Source organism: Oncorhynchus mykiss, chromosome 7, assembly GCF_057628025.1.
Source record: "Oncorhynchus mykiss isolate SJ-2025 chromosome 7, ASM5762802v1, whole genome shotgun sequence".
Classification (NCBI taxonomy): Eukaryota; Metazoa; Chordata; class Actinopteri; order Salmoniformes; family Salmonidae; genus Oncorhynchus; species Oncorhynchus mykiss.
In genome coordinates this window covers 48,050,603-48,071,456 of record NC_143028.1, presented here as the reverse complement: position 1 = coordinate 48,071,456, position 20,854 = coordinate 48,050,603, and the positions used below count along the sequence as shown (strand labels likewise).

At 41.5% G+C, this 20,854-nt stretch overlaps 1 protein-coding gene across 34 annotated transcripts in view; it reads left to right on the top strand.

Annotated features, from left to right (window-relative positions):
• LOC110527996 (eukaryotic translation initiation factor 4 gamma 3) overlaps positions 1 to 20,854 on the top strand; it is a 71,728-nt gene that overhangs the window by 22,026 nt on the left and 28,848 nt on the right. The gene's annotated exons all lie outside the window — the stretch shown is intronic.

Below are 20,854 nucleotides of genomic sequence, written 5' to 3'. Positions count from 1 at the left end.
AGCAGTTCACCAAAACCACCATTTGATACTTATTGTGGTTTTGGGGTCACGGGTCGGTTTCGGTGCAGCAGGAAAATTTTATGCAATTAACAATGTAAAAATCAAACTCTATTTGTCACATGCGCCGAATACAACCTTACCGTGAAATGCTTACTTACAAGCCCTTAGCCAATTCAAGAAGAGTTAAGAGAATATTTACCAAATAAACTAAAGTAAAAAATAATAAAAAGTAACATAACAACAACGAGGCTATATACAGGGGGTACCGAGTCTATGTGCGGGGGTACAGATTAGTTAGTAATTTGTACATGTAGGTAGGGGTGAAGTGACTATGCATAGATAATAAACAGTGAGTAGCAGCAGTGTACAAACAAATAGAGGGGAGTCAATGTAATAGTCTGGTGGCCATTTGATGAATTGTTCAACAGTCTTATGGCTCAGGGGTAAAAGCTGTTAAGGAGCCTTTTGGTCCTAGACTTGGCACTCCGGTACCGCTTGCCGCGTGGTAGCAGAGAAAACAGCCTATGGTGACTGGAATCTCTTACAATATTATGGGTTTTCCTCTGACACCACATATTATATAGGTCCTGGATGGTAGGAAGCTTGACCCCAGTGATGTACTGGGCCGTACACACTACCCTCTGAAGCGCCTTACAGTCAGATGCCAAGCAGTTGCCATACCAGGCGGTGTTGCAACCGGTCAGGATGCTCTCGATGGTGCAGCTGTAGAACCTTTTGAGTATCTGAGGACCCACACCAAATCTTTTCAGTCTCCTGAGGGGAGGGAAAGGTTTTGTCTTGCCCTCTTCATGACTGTCTTGGTGTGTTTGGACCATGATAGTTTGTTGGTGATGTGGACACCAAGGAACTTGAAACTCTCGATCTGCTCCACGACAGCCCCGTTGATGTAAAAGGGGGCCTGTTCGGCCCGCCTTTTCCTGTAGTCCACGATCAGCTGCTTTGTCTTGCTCACATTGAGGGAGAGGTTGTTGTCCTGACACCACACTGCCAGTTCTCTGACCTCCCTATAGGCTGTCTCATTGTTGTCGTGATCAGGTCTACCTACCGCTGTTTAGTCATCGGCAAACTCAATGTTGGAGTTGTTTGGCCATGCAGTTGTGTGTGAACAGGGAGTACAGGAGGGGACTAAGTACCCACCCCTGAGGGGCCCCAGTGTTGAGCATCCGTGTGGCAGACGTGTTGTTGCCTACCATTACCTCCTGGGGGCTGCCCGTCAGCAAGTCTAGGATCCAGTTGCAGAGGGAGGTGTTTAGTCCCAGGGTCCTTAGCTTAGTGTTGAGCTTTGTAGGCCCTATGGTGTTGAACTCTGGGCTGTAGTCAATGAATAGCATTCTCACATAGGTGTTCCTTTTGTCCAGGTAGGAAAGAACCGTGTGGAGTGCGATTGAGATTGCGTAATCTCTGGATCTGTTGTGGCGGTATACAAATTGGAGTGGGTCTAGGGTATCCAGGAGGATGCTGTTGATGTGAGCCATGGCCAGCCTTTCAAAGCACTTCATGGCTACTGACGTGAGTGGTACGGGGCGGTAGTCATTTAGGCAGGTTACCTTGCTTCCTTGGGCACAGGGACTATGGTGGTCTGCTTGAAACATGTCGTTTTTACAGACTCCGTCAGGGAGAGGTTGAAGATGTCAGTGAAGACACTTGCTAGTTGGTCCGCGCATGCTTTGAGTACACATCCTGGTAATCCATTTGGCCATGCGGCTTTGTGAATGTTGACCTGTTTAAAGGTTTTGCTCACATCGGCTACCGAGAACGTTATCACACAGTCATCCAGAACAGCTGGTGCTCTCGTGCATGCTTCAGTGCTGCTTGCCTCAAAGAGAGAAAAGGCATTTAGCTTGTCTGGTAGGCTTCCATCACTGGGCAGCTCGCTTCTTGGTTTCCCTTTGTAGTCCATAATAGTTTTCAAGCCCTTGCACATCTGACGAGTGTCAGAGCCGGTGTAGGAGGATTCAATCTTAATCCTGTATTGACACTTTGCTTGTTTGATGGTTCGTCTGAGGGCATTGCAGGATTTCTTATAAGCATCCGGATTAGTTTCCAGCTCCTTGAGCCTTTAGCTTGATGTAGATGTTGCCTGTAATCCATGGCTTCTGGTTTGGATATGTACATACGGTCATTGTGGGGACGACGTTGTCGATGATGCCGATGATTGAGGTGATATACTCCTCAATGCCATTGGATGAATCCCGGAACATATTCCAGTCTGTGCTAGCAAAACAGTCCTGTAGTGTAGCATCCTCATTTGACCACCTCCATATTGAGCAAGTCACTGGTCCTTCCGGCTTCAGTTTTTTTGCTTGTAAGTAGGAATCGGGAGGATATAATTATGGTCGGATTTGCCAAATGGAGGATGGGGGAGAGCTTATTATGCATCTCTGTGTGTGGAGTAAAGGTGTTCTATAGGTTTTTTTTTCTGGTAAAACCGATTTTAAGTTTGCCTGCATTAATGTCCCCGGCCACTAAGAGTGCAGCCTCTGGATGAGCATTTTCTTGTTTGCTTATGGCCTTATTGAGTTGTTTGGGTGCGGTCTTAGTGCCAGCATCAGTCTGTGGTTGTAAATAGACGGCTACGAGTAATAATATAGATAGGGTGGTCTACAGCTTATGTGGTACTCTACCTCAGGTGAGCAATACCTAAAGACCTCTTTAATATTAGACTTTGCGCACCAGCTGTTATTAACAACGACAACAAAACACACCCCCACCCCTCGTCTTACCAGACATAGCTTCTCTGTTCTGCCGGTGCATGGACAATCCCGCCAGCTCTATATTATCCGTGTCGTCGTTCAGCCACAACCCGTGAAACAAGATATTACACTTCTTAATGTCCCGTTGGTAAGATAATTGTAGGTCATCATCAATTTTATTTTCCAATGATTGCATGTTAGCAAGTGGAATTGATGGCAGTGGGAGTTTACTTGCTCTCCTACGGCTTCTCAGAAGGCAGCCCGATATGCGTCCTCTTTTCCTCTGTCTTTTCTTGACGCAAATGACTGGGATCTGGGCCTGTTCCCGGGAGAGCAGTATATCTTTCTCGTCGAACTCGTTAATGGAAAAAGCTTCTTTCAGTTTGTGGAGAGTAATCGTTGTTCTGATGTCCAGAAGTTATTTTCAGTCATAAGAGAAGGTAGCAGCAACATTATGTACAAAATAAGCATTCACAATGTTCCTGGCATTGACTGTTGTAACAGGATTGTTATGTTGGGCCATGTGCTGTTAACCTCTTGAAGCTAGGGGGCACTATTTTTGTTTGAAAAATAACGTTCCCAAAGTAAACTGCCTATTTCTCAGGACCAGATGCAAGAATATGCATATAATTGACAGATTAGGATAGAAAACATTCTAAAGTTTCTAAAACTGTCAAAATATCGTCTGTGAGTATAACAGAACTGATATTGCAGGCGAAACCCTGAGAAAAATCAAAGTGGCTTCTATTTTGAAAACTCCATGTTCCATAGCCTCCCATTGCTCCATTTAAAGGGATATCAACCAGATTATTTTTCCTATCGCTTCCTTAATGTGTCAACAGTCTTCAGACATAGTTTCAGGCTTTTATTTTGAAAAAATGAGCCAGAACGATAACATTGTGTCAAGTGGTCACAGAATTTGGACAGCTATTGTTTTTCCCTCTCCTACTGTGAAAGACATTTGCGGTTGATATATTATCGATTATATATTTTAAAAACAACCTGAGGATTGTTTATAAAAAACGTTTGACATGTTTCTGTGGACATTACGGATATTACTTGGAATTTGTCTGCGTTGTCGTGACCGCTCTTTCCTGTGGATTTCTGAACATAATGCGCCAAACAGAGGTATTTTGGATATAAAAATAATCTTTATGGAACAAAAGGAACATTTGTTGTGTAACTGGGAGTCTCTTGAGTGAAAACATCCAAAGATCATCAAAGGTAAACGATTAATTTGATTGCTTTTCTGGTTTTCGTGACAAAGCTACCTGATGCTAAATGTACCTAATATTTGTCATGCGATTGATAAACTTACACAAACGCTTGGATTGCTTTCACTGTAAAGCATAATTTCAAAATCTGAGACGACAGGTGGATTAACAGAAGGCTAAGGTGTGTTTTGCAATATTGCACTTGTGAGTCATGAATGCTTGTGACCGTTTAGTCACGGTAATTAGGCTTCTCCAAGCTCTGATGTTGCTGAAGGTCATTAGTAGCCTACCAAACTTGCTAACTGCCTGGTACGCAGCACTCTGTTGTCCCTCCAATCACTCTGACATCAATGCAAATGTATTCAAAATTCGAATCAAACACTTCATGAGAGCCCATGAGCTCATGTTGCGCAACATTTCTATAGGCTATGTAATTGCGTGAGAAAACAGTGATGGCATCTTCTTTTTTTTCTTTTTTTAAAAAGAGGATCCCATCAGCTTTCTATAGGCTACGAATGGTGGTCGATCGATTATGATTTTTCAACGCCGATACCGATTTTTGGAGGACGAAAAAATGCAGATACCGATCAATCGGCATATTTTTATATATACAGTGCCTTGCGAAAGTATTCGGCCCCCTTGAACTTTGCGACCTTTTGCCACATTTCAGGCTTCAAACATAAAGATATAAAACTGTATTTTTTTGTGAAGAATCAACAACAAGTGGGAAACAATCATGAAGTGGAACGACATTTATTGGATATTTCAAACTTTTTTAACAAATCAAAAACTGAAAAATTGGGCGTGCAGAATTATTCAGTCCCTTTACTTTCAGTGCAGCAAACTCTATCCAGAAGTTCAGTGAGGATCTCTGAATGATCCAATGTTGACCTAAATGACTAATGATGATAAATACAATCCACCTGTGTGTAATCAAGTCTCCGTATAAATGCACCTGCACTGTGATAGTCTCAGAGGTCCGTTAAAAGCGCAGAGAGCATCATGAAGAACAAGGAACACACCAGGCAGGTCCGAGATACTGTTGTGAAGAAGTTTAAAGCCGGATTTGGATATAAAAATATTTCCCAAGCTTTAAACATCCCAAGGAGCACTGTGCAAGCGATAATATTGAAATGGAAGGAGTATCAGACCACTGCAAATCTACCAAGACCTGGCCGTCCCTCTAAACTTTCAGCTCATACAAGGAGAAGACTGATCAGAGATGCAGCCAAGAGGCCCATGATCACTCTGGATGAACTGCAGAGATCTACAGCTGAGGTGGGAGACTCTGTCCATAGGACAACAATCAGTCAAAACGTTATGTTTGGCGTAAAAGCAACACAGCTCATCACCCTGAACACACCATCCCCACTGTCAAACATGGTGGTGGCAGCATCATGGTTTGGGCCTGCTTTTCTTCAGCAGGGACAGGGAAGATGGTTAAAATTGATGGGAAGATGGATGGAGCCAAATACAGGACCATTCTGGAAGAACACCTGATGTAGTCTGCAAAAGACCTGAGACTGGGACAGAGATTTGTCTTCCAACAAGACAATGATCCAAAACATAAAGCAAAATCTACAATGGAATGGTTCAAAAATATACATATCCAGGTGTTAGAATGGCCAAGTCAAAGTCCAGACCTGAATCCAATCGAGAATCTGTGGAAAGAACTGAAAACTGCTGTTCACAAATGCTCTCCATCCAACCTCACTGAGCTCGAGCTGTTTTACAAGGAGGAATGGTAAAAAAATTCAGTCTCTCGATGTGCAAAACTGATAGAGACATACCCCAAGCAACTTACAGCTGTAATCGCAGCAAAAGGTGGCGCTACAAAGTATTAACTTAAGGGGGCTAAATTTAGCACGCCCAATTTTTCAGTTTTTGATTTGTTCAAAAAGTTTGAAATATCCAATACATGTCGTTCCACTTCATGATTGTGTCCCACTTGTTGTTGATTCTTCACAAAAAAATACAGTTTTATATCTTTATGTTTGAAGCCTGAAATGTGGCAAAAGGTCGCAAAGTTCAAGGGGGCTGAATACTTTCGCAAGGCACTGTATGTATGTATATGTGTGTGTGTGTGTGTGTGTGTGTGTGTGTGTGTGTGTGTGTGTGTGTGTGTGTGTACACACACACACACACACACACACACACACACACAGTTGAAGACGGAAGTTTACATACACTTAGGTTGGAGTCATTAAAACTAGTTTTTCAACCACTCCACAAATTTCTTGTTAACAAACTATAGTTTTGGCAAGTCGGTTAGGACATCTACTTTGTGCATGACACAAGTAATTTTTCCAACAATTGTTTACAGACAGATTATTTCACTTATAATTCCCTGAATCACAATTTCAGTGGGTCAGAAGTTCATTTACACTAAGTTGACGGTGCCTTTAAACAGCTTGGAAAATTCCAGAAAATGATGTCATGGCTTTAGAAGCTTCTGATAGGCTAATTGACATCATTTGAGTCCATCATTGGAGGTGTACCTGTGAATGTATTTCAAGGTCTACCATCACTCAGTGCCTGTTTGCTTGACATCATGGGAAAATGAAAAGAACTCAGCCAACATTGTAGACCTCCACAAGTCTGGTTCATCCTTGGGAGAAATTTTCAAATGCCTGAAGGTACCACATTCATTTGTACAAACAATAGTACGCAAGTATAAACACCACAGGACCACGCAGCTGTCATATTGCTCAGGAAGGAGATGCGTTCTGTCTCCTAGAGACAACCGTACTTTGGTGTGAAAAGTGCAAATGAATCCCAGAACAACAGCAAAGGACCTTGTGAAGATGGTGGAGGAAACAGGTACAAAAGTGTCTATATCCACAGTAAAACTGTCACGTTCTTTAAAATAAATATCGGACCAAGCCGCAGCGCGATATGGTTTCCACCCCCCCCGGATCCGGGATAATTGTCATCAACAATAGCATAGCGCAACGGTAAAATAATCTTACTAGAAAATCACAAGTGAAATATAGCGAAACACAGCTTAGCCTTTTGTTAATCACCCTGTCGTCTCAGGGTTAATCTTTACAGCGGAAACAATACAAGCGTTTGCGTAAGTTTATCGATATACTAGTAAAACATTATGTACACCTAGCGGCAGGTAACTTGGTCACGAAAATCAGAAACGCAATCAAATTAATAATTTACCTTTTGATGAGCTTCGGATGTTTTCACTCACGAGACTCCCAGTTAGACAGAAAATGTTTGTTTTCTTCCATAAAGATATTTTTTATATCCAAATACCTCGGTTAGTTTGATGCGTTATGCCTAGGAATCCACCGGAGATAGCGGTCATGACAACGCAGACAAAAATTCCAAATTATATCCATAATATCGACAAACATGGCAAACGTTTTTTATAATCAATCCTCAAGGTGTTTTTCAAATATCTATTCGATAATACTGTATCAACCGGGACAGTTGGCTTTTCACTAGGACCGCAAAAATCACACTGAGAGCCAACAACTGACCACTTATGCAATGTGGACGTATACGCTCATTCGTCAAAATAAATGCCTGAAACTACGTCTAAAGGCTGTAGACACCTTAGGGAAGCCACAGAAAAAGGAATCTGGTTGATATCCCTTTCAATGGGCAATAGGGATGCATAGAAAGACAGGGGTTTCAAAAAAAAGTCACTTCCTGATTGGATTTTTCTCAGGATTTCGCCTGCAATATCAGTAATGTTATACTCACAGATAATATTTTTACAGTTTTGTAAACTTTAGAGTTTTCTATCCTAAGCTGTCAATTATATGCATATTATAGCATCTGGTCCTGAGAAATAAGCAGTTTACTTTGGGAACTTTATTTTTCCAAAAATAAAAATAGTGACCCCTAGCTTCAAGAGGTGAAGTTGGAGCTCTTCTCTGTCTGCATTAACAAAGACAACACACAGGTCTTTCCATCATTGTATGATTTTTTTGTGTGCAAATGAACTCCAGTTTACAGACAATGTCAAATGTGATCTAGCGAAGCACCTGAGTGAGTTGGGTGCGCAATTACGCAGGTACTTTCCCTAAACGGATGACACAAACGACTGGATTCGTTATCCCTTTCATGCCCTGCCTCCAGTCGAAACAAGAGAGCCTTGTCGAAAATAGCAATAAGCAGTTCTGTGAAAATGTAATTTAATCAGAAGCCACTGACAGATTTCTGGTTCGGGCTGCCCTCAGAGTATCCTGCCTTGGCAAATCGCGCTGTTAAGACACTAATTCCCTTTGCAACCACGTACCCATGTGAGAGTGGATTCTCGGCCCTCACTAGCATTAAAACTAAATACAGGCACAGACTGTGTGTGGAAAATTATTTAAGTGTGAGACTCTCTCCAATACAACCCAACATTGCAGAGTTATGTGCATCCTTTCAAGCACACTCTTCTCATTAACCTGTGGTGAGTTATTCACAGTTTTCGATTAACAAAAGGTTTGATACGGTTAAATGAAGAGCAAAATGGTTGATTTATTATATTATTATTTGTGCCGTGGTCCTATAAGAGCTATTTGTCACTTCCCACAAGCAGGGTTGTGACAAACTCACACTCATTCTTATGTTTATTACGCATATCATATAGTGTTTGGCAGGCTTACAATGATGGCAAAAAACAATATTTGAGAGTGTGTTGACCCTGGTGCTAGATGGGGTAGGCATCTTGAGGTTGAATGTTTTGAAGGGGTACGGGACTATAAATAATTTGGGGACCACTCGTCTATCAATACATTTTACTTTATAAGACAATACTCGATTTCCTATTGTGTGATGCTGTGGAAAACAATTGATGACACCAAATAATGGGCTGGTGCCATCAACTTAACTTAGTGGCACCAATGCCACCAGGGGGAAATGTTAGTCTAGAGCCCTGCACTGTCTGTTTAGTTTACACATTCTTTACAGCTTAAAAACGAAGTGTGTGTAATGTATGACAGAAACATAGGGCATATCACTGAGCTCAGTCTACATCTGGGAAGATGTGGCTGTCACCTTTAGGGCTCACTGCCACATGATTCATCATAACTGTCAGCTTCACCCCCCACCTACCCGCTGCCGTGTGTGTTGCCCACACTCCGTTACCCTGCTTCTCCCAGTCTACTTACTCTGATGCCTGAGTTGACCCCCTCTCCACTGCGGTGTGTGTGGTGTGTCAGAGCCACTGCTGTGCTGAGCCGTGCTGTCTGCCTGGAGGCAAGGGTCTGTGCGGGGGAGGAGACACAGTACAGGAGCCTCTCATACAGTGGAGCTCCGCTCTCTGGAGATGCTTCTGCTGTGGATTAATTTAGAACATATGAAAAATAGGAAAAAAATTCAGAACCTCTGCTTGCAATCCAGACACATACAGTGCATTCGGAAAATATTCAGACCCATTGACTTTTTCCACATTTTGTTAGGTTTTTGGCGTTATTCTAAAATTAAGTTGTTTTATTTCCCTCATCAATCTTCACACTATACCCCATAATGACAGCAAAAACAGACCCTTTACTCAGCTGGCTGGTGTGTTTACGGACATTTTCAACCAATCCCTATCCCAGTCTGCTGTTCCCATTTGCTTCAAGAGGGCCAGCATTGTTCCTGTTCCCAAGAAAGCTAAGGTAACTGAGCTAAACATCTATCGCCCCGTAGCACTCACTTCCGTCATCATGAAGTGCTTTGAGAGACTAGTCAAGGATCAGATCACCTCCACCCTACCTGACACCCTAAACCCACTCCAAATTGCTTACTGCCCCAATAGGTCCACAGATGATGCAATCACACTGCACACTGCTGGACAAGATGAATACCTATGTATATACATAATTCCTATGCTGTTCATCGATTACAGCTCAGCATTTAACACTATAGTACCCTCCAAACTGGGTCTCGACCCCGCCATGTGTAACTGGGTCCTGGACTTTCTGACGGGCCACCCCCAGGTGGTGAAGGTAGGAAACAACATCTCCACCCCGCTGATCCTCAACACTGGGGCCCCACAATGGTGCTTTCTCAGCCCTCTCCTGTACTCCCTGTTCACCCATGACTGCATGGCCATGCACGCCTCCAACTCAATCATCAAGTTTTCAGATGACACTACAGTGGTAGGCTTGATTACGAACAACGACGAGAAGGCCTACAGGGAGGATGTGAGGGCCCTCGGAGTGTGGTGTCAGGAAAATAACCTCACTCAACGTCAACAAAACAAAGGAGATGATCGTGGGCTGTTCAGGAAACAGCATAGGGAGCATCCACATTGACGGGACAGTAGTGGAGAAGGTGGAATGTTTTAAGTTCCTTGGCCTACACATTGCGGACAAACTGAAATGGTCCACCCACACAGACAGCGTGGTGAAGAAGGCGCAATAGCGCCTCTTTAACCTCCTGAAATTTGGCTTGTCACCAAAAACACTCTCACTTTTTTACAGATGCACAATCGAGAGCATCCTGTTTATTCTGTATTACCTCCTGGTACGGCAACTGCTCCGCCCACAACCGTAAGGCTCTCGAGAGGGTAGTGAGGTCTGCACAATGCATTACTGGGGGCAAACTACCTGCTCTCCAGGACACCTACACCACCCGGTGTCACAGGAAGGCCAAAAATATCATCAAGGACAACAACCACCCCGAGCCACTGCCTGCTCACCCTACTATCATCTAGATGGCAAGGTGCATCAAAACTGGGACCTAGAGACAGAAGCTGTTTTTCAATCACAAGGCCATCAGACTGTTAAACAGCCATCATTAACATTGAGCGGCTGCTGCCAACACACTGACTCAAATCTCTAGCCACTTTAATAATAAAAAATTGGATGTAATAAATATCACTAGTCACTTTAAACAATACCGCTTTATATAATGTTTACCTACCCTACATTACTCATCTCATATGTATATACTGTCCTCTATACCATCTACTGCATCTTGCCTATGCTGTTCGGCCATCGCTCATCCATTTATGTTTATGTACATATTCTTTCCTGCGCGCGCGCATGCGTGGTAGTTGTCCCTAAGCCAATTTGCAAATAAATTCATTAAAAATCCTACAATGTGATTTTCTGGATTTTTTTTCTCATTTTGTCTGTCATCGTTGAAGTGTACCTATGATGAAAATTACAGGCCTCATCTTTTTAAGTGGGAGAACTTGCACAATTGGTAGCTGACGAAATACTTTTTTGCCCCACTATGTAATTAAGGTATTTCTGTTTTGTGTCTATAAAACAGTCTTCGCTTTGTCATTATGGGATATATTGTGTGTAGATTAAGGTTAGTTAATACATTTTAAAATAAGGCTGTAACGTAACAGTGTGGGCAAGGGGTCTGAATATTTTCTGAATGTGCTGTATATGAAAAATCACGATTTCTTTCCTATTCAACAAAAGTGGGGGATTGGTGCTTGAAATTATTTGAATGCTTTATAAATATAGTAACAATCAAATTATAAATGACTTACAATAATATTTCACTTTAACTGTTAAATAAATATGATCATACTTGGTGAAAGTACAAAATTGGTACCAGTTCATATCATTGATGACAATGTTCTGCCCAGCATTCTCTGAGCGACGCGGAGACACCATTCAAATGCCTGCTATCTCGTTAAAACTATCTTTTAAGCATGAAGTGATTTCGTTCCTCTGTGACCAAAAGAGTGGTATTGTTTAAATTCGATGCAATTGTTTAGTATTTTTTTTCAAGGGCTGTCAAATGATTAAAATAATTTATCGTGATAATGGCATTAGTTAATCATTTTTTATTTATTTTTGCTCAAATTTGGCCCCAAAGGAAAACCGTGCAATTGAGTTACAGGCATACTATGCTTTGATTGTAACAACAAAAACACAAAATGATATACATCAAAACGTTTTAATGGCATTTTCACCATAAACACAAAAGTCACTAACATACATCCTTTAATTATCCCAATGTTTAAGTACTCCCTCTTATCAATCTTCTTGAAGTTTAACACTTGTGCACAGCAGTGGTGGTCGGTGCCATTTAAGATGCGGGAAGTTATTTTAATTACATTTTTATCAGCATGGCCTTATTTCTATTATGTCATATTGGATGACTGTCATTCATATTCCAGTCACCCAGCTCAATGTAACATCGATAGGCTTAGGCTACTTCTTGACACTCAAATGTTCTCTGTACCTATCATGAGGTTGCTACAACCTAGCCTGTGAAATAGCCTATGAACGTTTACAACAGGGAATTTTGAGTAATCAAGGTGACAGTGAGTGACACATTAAGTACCACCTTGCACACTCTTGGCTGCATCTATCTGATATAGGGAGTAATCATTAGTCCAACAGTTGCAAATGTGAATTTCTATTGGGCAAATTCTGGTATTTGTATCTCCGTTCGATTTGCTTCCATTTAAGATTTTTTTTCAATAGAATCGATGGAATGAATACACCCCTGGTCACACGCAAATACAGTTCACTTTCAGCTGTCTGTGACCAGGTGAAAAAACCCTTTCCAAGCCAAACATTCATATTATGACTCCTGTAACCGCTACACACAACCTGCATTGTCACATCATGGTATGAAAGATGGCTGCCTTTTTATTGGCTCTCAACCAACTGTGCTATTTTGTTAGTTTTTTTTGCATTGTTTGTAACTTATTTTGTACATAATGTTGCTGCTACCGTCTCTTATGACCAAAAAGAGCTTCTGGACATCAGAACAGCGATTACTCACCTCAAATTGGACAATGAATTTTCTTTAATGAGTCTGATGGGAAGGATATACTCCAAACACTCGAACAGGCCTTCATCCCCATAATTCACTGGAGAAAGAAAGAGATTTTGCGGAATGAGATCTGGGCGCCTTCTGAGGATCAGGTGACGAGTGGCTAATCTGCCTTTGCCATCCGTACTTTTAGCTAACGTTCAATGGCTGGAAAATAAATGGGACGGACTGAAAGCACGTGCAGTTGAAGTTGGAAGTTTACATACACCTTAGCCAAATACATTTAAACTCAATTTTTGACAATTCCTGACATTTAATCCAAGTAATAATTAACTCTCTTAGGTCAGTTAGACTCACCACTTTATTTTAAGAATGTGAAATGTCAGAATTATAGAAGTGATTTATTTCAGCTTTTATTTCTTTCATCGCATTCCCAATGGGTCAGAAGTTTACATACACTCAATTTAGTATTTGGTAGCATACCCTTTAAATTGTTTAACTTGGGTCAAACGTTTCAGGTAGTCTTCCACAAACTTCCCACAATAAGTTGGGTGAATTTTGCTGGTGTAACTGAGTCAAGTTTGTTGGCCTCGTTGCTCGCACATGCTTTTTCAGTTCTGCCCACAAACTTTCTGTAGGATGAGGCCAGGGCTTTGTGATGGCTTCTCCAATAACTTGACTTTGTTGTCCCTAAGCCATTTTGCCACAACTTTGGAAGTATGCTTGGGGTCATTGTCCATTTGGAAGACCCATTTACGACCAAGCTTTACCTTCCTGGCTGGTGTCTTGAGATGTTGCCTCAATATATCCACATAATTTTCCTACCTCATGATGCCATCTATTTTGTGAAGTGCACCAGTCCCTCCTGCAGCAAAGCACCCCCACAACATGATGCTGCCACCTCTGTGCTTCACGGTTGGGATGGTGTTCTTCGGCTTGCAAGCCTCCCCCTTTTTCCTCCAAACATAACAATGGTCATTATGGTCAAACAGTTATTTTTGTTTCATCAGACCAGAGGACATTTCTCAAAAAAGTACAGTCTTTGTCCCCATATGCAGTTGCAAACCGTGGTCTGGCTTTTTTATGGCGATTTTGGAGCAGTGGCTTCTTCCTTGCTGAGCGGCCTTTCAGGTTATGTCAATACAGGACTCGTTTTACTGTGGATATAGATACTTTTGTACCGGTTTCCTCCAGCATCTTCACATGGTCCTTTGCTGTTGTTCTGGGATTGATTTGCACTTTTCACACCAAAGTACGTTCATTTCTAGGAGACAGAACGCGTCTCCTTCCTGAGCGGTATGACGGCTGCGTGGTCCCATGGTGTTAATACTTGCATACTATTGTTTGTATAAATGAATGTGTTACCTTCAGGCGTTTGAAAATTGCTCCCAAGGATGAACCAGCCTAGTGGGGGTACAGAATTTTTTTTCTGCAGTCTTGACTGATTTATTTTCATTTTCCCATGATGTCAAGCAAAGAGACACTGAGTTTGAAGGTAGGCCTTGAAATACATCCACAGGTACTGTTTAAAGGCATAGTCAACTTAGTGTATGTTAACTTCTGACCCACTGGAATGATACAGTGAATTATAAGTGAAGTAATGTAAACAATTGTTGGAAAAATTACTTGTCATGCACAACGTAGATGTCCTAACCAATTTGCCAAAACAACAAGGCCCTAAAAATTGTCAATTTTTTTAGGTATTTTCTTAACTGCATTGTTCGTTAAGGGCTTGTAAGTAAACATTTCATTTTATGGTCTACAGCGGTTTTATTTGGCGCATGTGACACATAAAAATGTGATTTGATTGTTAGCATTGCTACTAGAACTAACGCTCTAGTAAACTCGCTAGCTACAGTTTAGCAGTTTCACCGGTGGGCCCCAGTGGCAGTAAATTAATGAAACCAAATGCTTATCTTGACTTGGAAGAGTTCCAATGGTGGATAGCCATAGCCAGCTAGCTAACAACATAGCATCCCTCTCTGTTTGAGCCGGGTGTTTGTGTAGGCTAAACTAGGTAGCTGCATTCTCTAGCAAAATGAAAGATACAACCAAATAAAGCTAGTTCTATCGCTTATCCTTAATTTTGTGGAAATTAATTTGTTCACTACTGTTCAACTATTGTCTCTCTCTGAGTCAACTATTTCCCACATTTTATGCACTGCAGTGCTAGATAGCTGTAGCTTTTGCTTTCAGTATTAGATTAATTCTCTGACCCTTTGATTGGGCGGACATGTCAGTTCATGCTGCAAGAGCTCTGATAGGTTGGAAGACGTCCTCCGGAAATTGTCATAATTACTGTGTAAATCCATTGAAGGGGGTGAGAACCTTGAGCCTTTTGTATTGAAGTCAATGTTCACAGAGGAGGACAGAAGCTGACTGTCCTCCGGCTACACCAGGGTGCTGACTTACAGAGTGCCCCTGAGGCTATTGTAGACCTTCACTGCAAAACATTGTGTTTTAATCAATTATTTGGTGACCATTTAAATATATTTAGTGTAGTTTTATCTAAAGTATAATTTAATGTTAAACATTTATCCTCGGAGTAGCCTCCACTGGCACACACACACACACACACTAGTCTCTCTCTTTCACACACGCACAGCTTTAAGTGCTGTTAAAGCCTCAGTCTAAATGAGTGTGACTTTAGAAAAAAAGAACAGGCTCTATGTATACAGTGAACAAAGAGCTTTTTAACTTGTCTAACAATGTTACGAAAACACTGTAACCATCTGTACTGTTCAGATAACTTTGCACAAGTAGGCCTACACACTCTTCCTCCCACACCCTCTTTCTCTCTCACTTACTCCCACTCTCACACACAATCATACACACCCCACTCTTGCATATGCAACCTACCTTTGAAGCATCTCTTTGAGTAGCCTATTCCTTTTCAGTTTTTCCTGTGCCATCCAAATTTGTGCATAGCCTAGTCAGTGGTCAAGTTCAGATTGCTAGCTCGGTAGGTAACATGACTAGCTGGCTAAACATGGTTTTCTAACCAAAAAATAGCAACTCGCAAGTAGTTTAAAACCGTCTGCGACATGCACACGAATCCGGTAGAAAGAAAAAAACGGCTACGGTAATATTGGGCATAACATAATGGTTTTGGCTAGAAGCACACAGCCTTCATCAGTGTAAAGGCACAAGGATTGACTGTAGCTGTGTTTTGGTGTTGTGTTCTGCGCTTAAAAGGGTCTGTCAAAAACACATGGACTTCAAAGTTTCTGTGCGGTGAAGAAATAGTGACTTGATTAACCGCTGCATTTTTTTACAGTTAAAACGTGTTAACTCTGACTTAACTTTGACAGCCCAATTGTTTTCACATTGAGAGCTCTAAATCCATCAGAGAACATCACAGCAAGATGACACTGTTATTGCTGCAATTACTATACTCTCCTATTTCATATACCGTGTTGAAAGCGGAGCACCGAGGTTCACAGCCAGAGGAAATTGATCCTTTGTCTGAATAGGCCAGAAAATGTGACGTATCGCTCCCTGTGCAGATTGTCTTACCTTCGTATCTTCATACCGACTTCGACACATCCCGGGATATTCGCTAATACCGATATTGAACACAAGTGATTCTTTTTTTCAAGCCCCTGTAATCCGAAGGTTAACGAGACTAACAATTACATTGGGGCAAAAAAGTATTTAATCAGCCACCAATTGTGCAAGTTCTCCCACTTAAAAAGATGAGGCCTGTAATTTTCATCATAGGTACACTTCAACTATGACAGACAAAATGAGAGAAAAAATCCAGAAAATCACATTGTAGGATTTTTAATGAATTTATTTGCAAATTATGGTGGAAAATAAGTATTTGGTCAATAACAAAAGTGTATCTCAATACTTTGTTATATACCCTTTGTTGGCAATGACAGAGGTCAAACGTTTTCTGTAAGTCTTCAAGGTTTTCACACACTGTTGCTGGTATGTTGGCCCATTCCTCCATGCAGATTTCCTCTAGAGCAGTGATGTTTTGGGGCTGTTGCTTTTTAAGTGGGAGAACTTGCACAATTGGTGGCTGACTAAATACTTTTTTGCCCCACTGTACATGTAAATTCCCATAGGGAATGCTAGCTAAATTATAACCGGTGCAAACTATTTGACAAACTATTTGACAAGCTACTCACAAATATTAGACAGCAAGGCTCTTGGTGCGGGGGGGGGGGTTCTCTGCTGTTATGAAAAGAAGCTTGGTCAAGAAGCTAACCGCTTAGCTAGATAACATGCTACTAAATTAGCAAACCAAATCAAAACTGCAGGACTTTTTAGCACAGTTAACTTAATAGTTATAAGCTGCCAAACATTTAGTTGTGAATTCCATACTGTAAGTAGATCATGTGGCAGGAGCTGCACAACAATGAATGTTTCACAATGTTCCGGTCTCTTGTGGATATGTGCTTGTAAACAAAAATCATGGGACTATACTACCAGTAAGCTTCATAATGAAAATTGTGACCGATGAAATGTAGAACGTGATCTGCTTTATCTCCTAAAGTATTGCAGAAGTTGACTGCAGATATTTACATAAAAAGTAGCTACAAATATTCACTTTTTGTTTTTTAAATAAAGAAATAGTTTCCGTTCACGGTATTAGAAAAACCATCCCGTGACTATTTCCAAATACCCCGGTGTATGGTGTGTGTATATATACGGTATACCATCCAAGCCTAGTGTCAGATTTCACGGCATGTGAAGCAGGACTACCAGAGGTTTAACCGAGTACACAGCAATTGATGTTACAACATCTGTAAACACGTCAGCCGAAACCGGTCCAGAACCGCTCAAAGTCCCCTAAATAGGGGACTTAACATGTTTTTATTATGTTGAACAGATGTGATTTGTTTTATGTAATTGACCTATCACATCATTCTGGTTGATAGGTACATGTATACACAGTATTGAGTAGTGTCAGTTTCAAATGACTGTGTGGGTTTGTTGGCGGTCTGCAGGCATGACATCAATGGAAACTATGTTCCTGGAAGGCTTTGGTCTGCTCTGTGGCCGAGGAGAGGACTGCTTTCTGGACTCTCCCTTCCCTTCCTTTCCCTATGCTCGGCTGTGCAGGTCCTGCCCCTCCCCCACCCTTCCTGTCATTCTGCCTGTCAGTGGAATCAGTCACCGGCAGAGACTCATCCCCTGGCAACAGCAGTCCGATTAGCTGCCTTATCCTGTCAACCAGAGAAAGTGGGCCAAACCGAGATATGTTAGGGATTAAGAGTGAACCAGGGTTGTTGAGAGAGAATTTTGTCAGAAGACAATCGTAGGAGAGAGAGAGAGAGAGGGAGAGTTACCATTACCTCACAGAGGCTCATGTGCAGCAGCAACAGGTGTGTGGGCAGCTGAAAGCCCAGGGGAGCAGAGGTGAGCCGGCCAGCCTGCATTATCGCTGCTGTGCCAGGCCTGCTACTACAGCAGCACCTGCAGTGTTTTACAGCTCACAGTATAGGACAGTGTCAGGGAAAGGGATACAGCACGAATCACACTGCATGCCCAGCACTGCAAAGGGACAGACCGGGCAGCACAGCCCAGGGCAGAGCCTAAGTCTGCACAGCAAGGCATAACCTGCTTCATGTACAGCATAGGTCCTCTGCTCCTCTGCACAGAGCCAGACAGGAGTTGATCCCTACCTTAAAGTGGTTAATTTACATTCCTCAGCAGGAGCAAGTCTAATGACCTGTGGAGTTCTGTGTGTGTGTGCTAGGGTTGCAAAACTACCAGTTTCAGTTACCGGATTTTTCTTTATACTTAAAAAAAATATAATAATAATATTTGTCCATAGGGCTTGGCGATATAGCCTAAAAATCATATCTTGATTTTTCTTTTAACCTTTTATGGGTGGTTCACGTTACATTACTTAAAAATCATACAATGTGATTTTCTGGATTTTTGTTTCTCACAGTGAAGTGTACCTATGATAAAATTACAGACCTCTACATGCTTTGTAAGTAAGAAACACTGCCGATTTTGCAGGTTATCAAATACTTGTTCACCCCACTGTATGTCTTAATTTAAAATAAAATGTTTTAAATTATTATCTGTTCCTTTTTTTTGTATTTTACCCCCCTTTTCTCCCCAATTTCAGGATATCCAATTACGATCTTGTCTCATTGCTGCAACTCCCCAACAGGCTCGGGAGAGGCGAAAATTGACTCATGCAATCCTCCTAAACATGACCTGCCAAACCATGCTTCTTAACACCGTCCGCTTAACCCGGAAGCCAGTTGCACCAATGTGTCGGAGGAAACATTGTTCAACTGACGATGAAGTCAGCCTACAAGCGCCCAGTTGACCACAAAGAGTCGCTAGAGCGCGATGAGACAATTAAACCTCCCCGACAAAACTCTCTTCTCACCCAGACAACGCTCGGCCAATTGTGTGCCGCCCTATGGGATTCCCGGGTCTGTTGTGATAGCCTGGGATCGATCCCAGGTCTGTTGTGACGCCTCAAGCACTGCGATGCAGTGCCTTAGACTACTGCACCACACGGGAGGCCCCTACGTCTTGATTAAAGAAAAAACATCTCTAAATAAGCTTTGTTGTACAATTTAAAGGAGAAATACGCCGAATTTCAAACAGTCAGCAATAATCTAATGAATTCAGGGCTTGTGAAATTATACCTAGGCTAAATATGAGCCTCCCACAACCATAAGACCCACTAATAATTGTTTCAAATTGAACCAGAACCATGCATAATGCACATTCACTAATACTTCTTGTAGCCGGAATTATAGAAAAGGTCTCGTAAACAATCTTTCAAACACAAGCCCATGTGCTAGTGAATAGCCAGTTAATCTTTACTTCCAACTTGGATCTATTTGCTAGGTAACAAGTTAGAACCGTTTAATTGTTATGAACCCACCCTTCTGTCTGTCTCCAACTGTTTGAACAGCACGCTAGCCAGTCCACTTTGTTCAGATGTTGAAATCAAGTGGCCTACTTTTATTTCTCAGAATGAGAACGAGTTACCAATTCCTTTTTGTGTTTTATGCTTATTGCACATTTATCAAACAGACTAGACAGATAGTATAAGTCTTTAAAGTGGTAGTTAAATGCCGCGCGACAAACTGAGCATTACTTTTCCAGAATCAATGTTCATTAATACTTCTGTTTCAGTTGTCTGCGCTGCGTTCAATTTGAGAGGAGTTGAAACATAAAAAGGGCATTTTTCGACATTTTTACTTCCGTATTACAGTAAAATGTCTCTGTGCTTCTGTGTCCATATCAAATGCAATAGCGACTTGAAACTTCTCGTCAGAGAGGAAGAAATGATCTCTCGTGTGTGAGAGAGAATAAGATGCACATAGCATAGAAGGGGACTAGACCAAAAAGACATGAGAAGAAGCGGACATAAACGCTCATAAAAACACAAAATACCTGGATTCTTGCAATACAGGTAATGACGTGCTAAAACATACATACATTTGAATGAATCAAATAAATTAGAAAAATAGCCCAGCCCTAATTGTCCATGAGTTTCTTGTGGAAAGACTGGTTCAAGAGAAAATAGCCTTCTGAAAAAAAGCATCTAATCAATAATGACATCTTACAACTATTTTTCACAACTGCCACCAGTTCAACCCCAATACATTTACAACAGACATATTGACTTAGTAAAATAAATCAAATGTGTAAAATAAGGATGTAACGATACACATTGTTCCCGATTCAAATCTTTAAGATAAGACTGCATAGGTTTGCAGACCCCAAACCGATCCAAATGTAGCATGCATCGGTCAGAAAATCTATTAAAATGTAACGAATCACAGATTCACTCAAATGTTTTGCTCAGATTTTCTATTCCTTCTCAAAATACCTCATACTTTGTGTCAAATCAAAGTTTATTTGTCACGTGCGCCGAATACAACAGTGAAATGCTTACTTACAGGCTTTGACAACTGATGTGTCCTCTCCTTCAGTGTCGAACTAAGCATCTAATTTTGCTTGGATAAAAACCCTAGTTAATATCAGAAGCCAAGTCAAACTGTGCACTGTGCCCAGCTTTGCGTGCTGACCAAAGAAATCAAAAGTTCTACTATATATGAATTGGCTATGTCATAGCTAATTTGTAAACAAGAAATATTGTTACAATACTAGTTAACACTTAATCTGCAAAAATGACAAATCAAGTAGTGTGTGATTTCAGAACCATAGTGGGGGGGACAAAAAACAGGCTACATTGGGGTTATGGTATGTACAGGCAAAAGCTACGGACAACGAACACAGTTGCATTTTATCGAT